We start from the raw sequence: 3,432 nt of genomic DNA, 5'->3' as shown, positions 1-3,432 counted from the left end.
GTTCCAAACTTCCAGCTCAGCACTGTCCCCATGACTTGTCCGGACTTGTCCTACCTGCCTATCTCCTTTTCCACCTATCCACTCCTCTCTCTCCTCCCTGACCTATCACCTTATCCCCTCCCCCACTCACCTATTGTACTCTATGCTACTTTCTCCTCACCCCCACCCTCCTGTAGCTTATCTCTCCACACTTCAGGCTCTGCCTTTATTCCTGATGAAAGGCTTTTGCCCGAAACGTCGATTTTCTTGCTCCTCGGATGCTGCTTGAACTGCTGTGCTCTTCCAGCACCACTAATCCAGAATATCTTTTAATACTCCTCACTCTTGCAACTAATTTCAGCATGCATTTTGATAGTGTGTGCCCGTTGAGAAGCAATTGTCAAATCGAAGTTGAACGGGCAGTAAATGAATTAAGTCAATCAAAAGTCGTTGTTTAACTAGGAGCTGTTAAGCCAAAACAAAAGTCAATTTAAAAGGTGCTCTGATTTAGAGCACAGGTTCACAATCTCTCCAGCTTTCATCTGGTTTTTGCCACATGTAGAGTTAGAGGTATAGCATTACCTAAAGTACCTCGTTACTATCTGCCGCAGACAGTGTGCCTGGTGTTACAATGGCATAACTTGTTGGCACGGCTGAATGTTAGTTGTAACACGGCGTCAGTTCCAGACAGGGTGCACTTTATCATACCTTGAGCCAGGGAAGTCTCTTTCCTACTCAAACTAGCTTTATTCACTCACTGTGCGAAAAAGATGTATTTATTAAGGTCCTAACCGTTTTTGTTTTAAACAGTGTACTCCCGTAAAGTTACGATCAACTTCACTCCTTCTAAATCAAAAAGTTTCGTGCTAACCGATCCCTGCTCCCAACACCAAACGTGAGGCAACTTTGAACAGTGTTCGGGACACGCACTCCTCTCTCCGCCGCGGCCTTAAAGCCAGTGGGACAGCGGCCTCGCTTTCCCCTCCTCCACCCGCGCTGCAGACCGCCACGGCCGCTCCCGGTGGCTTTAAAACCCAGGCGAGGCTGCGAAGGTAGAGCGGCCCCGGCAATAAGAGAGGAGCTGAGCCGACAAGCGAGTGCATTGCCCCAAGCCGGAGCAGCAGCAGCGCAGGGGAACAAGACCCTCACACCTCCTCAGAGAAGATGCAGCCCAAAGCCTCACACCAACTACCACTCAGCAGTCAACTCCCTCCAAGCTCCAACTCTGGGGAGGAAGCATTTTACCAACCTTCTAGGGAAAGTTGTGTAGAGCTGCCATTTCTTTTTCTTTTTTTCCGTGTTTCTCTCAGTTACTGTCCGACACACCCTTTCAATTTACTTCATTCCCTACAGCAGGTTCCCAAACTCATTCCCTCCCCTCCCACTTCAATTATTAAAAGCAGCATTAAAGGAATGGACGTGTACACAGTGCAAGCTTCAAGCAAACTCTTTGTTTAAAAAAAAACTACTTTGCACGAGTCACACAAGCAATCTATCGAGATCTTAAAGATCCAGATATTAAAAAGTCATTTAAAGTGCAGTGATTTACCGCACCAGCACACAACCCGGGACAATATAAAATGTTGTATTCTTACAGGAAGTGCATTTGGATAGATTATCAGGTCGAGGGTAAAGGTGTCAAACAACCTTTGTGCCGAAACAACACAAGGGAAACTGGCCATCTGAAATAATAGATATGTATTATGATGGACCATATGTAATTGTGATTTTTGTTCTTGTTCTGAACCAAGTTGATTTTGTTTCGGAATTGGCATCACAATAACAGTCTCGTCTTTTTTATCTTATATGTTCACTCAAGCGCACCAATTCTATAAAAAGAAATAGAGGTAAATGAATGGCAGTTTGCTGCCAGAATAGTACTAGACAAACACAGAGCTGAGAGGGCTGACTGTAGAAAGTTGATTTATTATACAGTTCCAGTTATACCATAGTACAGAGAATCAACACAGCATTCCATATCGTATAGTCAGATGACAGAACTAATATACTTGGAGTGGGAGAGGACTGTTTATCCAAGAGGTTGGCTGGATAACAATTTGAAGGTGTTACTAGAGCATGAAAAAACAGTCCTTTGGCCTAATAATATGTGCCAACAACATGTGTAAACCTTTGAGTTCACATCCTTACAAGGCACAGGATCTATTCCTTTTAGAGCACCTTGAGCTTTTTTCCTTAGATGATTAAAAAATATGACTGTGAAATTGCCATTTGGAAGAAGCTTCACTATAGTTGGACAGGTAGTAGGAATTCTCCTGAATAAACTTAGACGAGTAGGCATTTACAGCACAGAAGGAGGCGATTTAGCCCATTGTGTCCACATAGGGTATCAAAGGTAGGACTACACTAATTCCATTTTCCTGTTCTTGGCCCATAGTCCTGAAGGCTATACCATAAAATGAGTATCTACCACTTAAATGTTCAGAGAATTTTTGATTCAACGGTGGCACAGTGGTTTGCACTGCTGCCTCACAGTGCCAAAGACCCTGGTTCAATTCCCGCCTCAGGCAACCGTCTGTGTGGAGTTTGCACGTTCTCCCCGTGTCTGCGTGGGTTTCCTCCAGGTGCTCTGGTTTCCTCCCACAGTCCAAAGATGTGCAGGTCAGGTGAATTGGCCATGCTAAATTGCCCGTAGTGTTAGGGGATGGGGTGAATGTAGGGGAATGAGTCTGGGTGGATTGCTGTTCAGAGGGTCAGTGTAGACTTGTTGGGCCGAAGGGCCTGTTTCCACATTGTAAGTAATCTAATCTAATCTTACAAGCAGTGCGTTCTCGACTCCCACTGCCCTCTCCTCAAGTCTCCTCTTAGCCTTCTATATCTTTCCTTAAATCCATGCCCCCGAGTTATTGACTCTTCTACCAATGAAAGGTGTGACTTCCTATATCCACGTATTTATGTGAAGGCTGATGCAAAGTGTTCATTGAGGATTGTGCCCATGTCTTCCGACATGTTGAATGGACCCGAACCCTTTCCTAATGTTTCTCTTACTCTTTATTCTCCAAACCCCTTTGGGTTTTACTTTATTCTACCCCCATCCCGCCGCACTTTCCTAGCTTTCATACTTTCCTTTTTAAGTTCTCTCCTCCACTTTTCACACTACTCTTGGAATTCTGCCATTTTGTGCTTTTAGTATCTGCCACAATCTTCTGTTTTTTGCTTCTTCCTAAATTTATGACAGTAGACATCCTGAAAATAGACATTTTTCGGGAAAATTCAAAAGCATATTATAAATATAAAAGAAGGAAGAGAGTAATTATGAAAAGGGGTAGGTCCATTCAAAGGCAGAGTCGAGAATTCATGTGTGGAGCTGGAGGAAGTGAGTGAGGTTCTTCATGAGTACTTTGTATTGGTATTTACAAAGGAGAAGGACATAGTAGATGATGAGTCTTGGAAGGGGTACATTAATATTCTAGAACATGTCGATAGGAAAAAGGA

General features: G+C 43.9%; 1 protein-coding gene across 6 annotated transcripts in view; it reads right to left on the bottom strand.

Moving 5' to 3' along the window:
• LOC122555933 (inactive N-acetylated-alpha-linked acidic dipeptidase-like protein 2) overlaps nt 1–1,962 on the bottom strand; it is a 941,631-nt gene extending 939,669 nt beyond the window's left edge. For 4 of the 6 annotated variants that reach the window (XM_043702221.1, XM_043702219.1, XM_043702220.1 and 1 more), the window contains exon 1: nt 1,229–1,962. The gene's annotated coding sequence lies outside the window, so the exon portion shown is untranslated. The remainder of the gene's footprint in view (nt 1–1,228) is intronic. The other 2 variants (XM_043702223.1, XM_043702224.1) reach the window with 1 other exon arrangement.
• Nucleotides 1,963–3,432: the final 1,470 nt, after the last annotated feature.

This window comes from Chiloscyllium plagiosum, chromosome 13 (genome assembly GCF_004010195.1).
Source record: "Chiloscyllium plagiosum isolate BGI_BamShark_2017 chromosome 13, ASM401019v2, whole genome shotgun sequence".
Classification (NCBI taxonomy): Eukaryota; Metazoa; Chordata; class Chondrichthyes; order Orectolobiformes; family Hemiscylliidae; genus Chiloscyllium; species Chiloscyllium plagiosum.
This window is presented reverse-complemented; position numbering and strand designations above follow the sequence as displayed.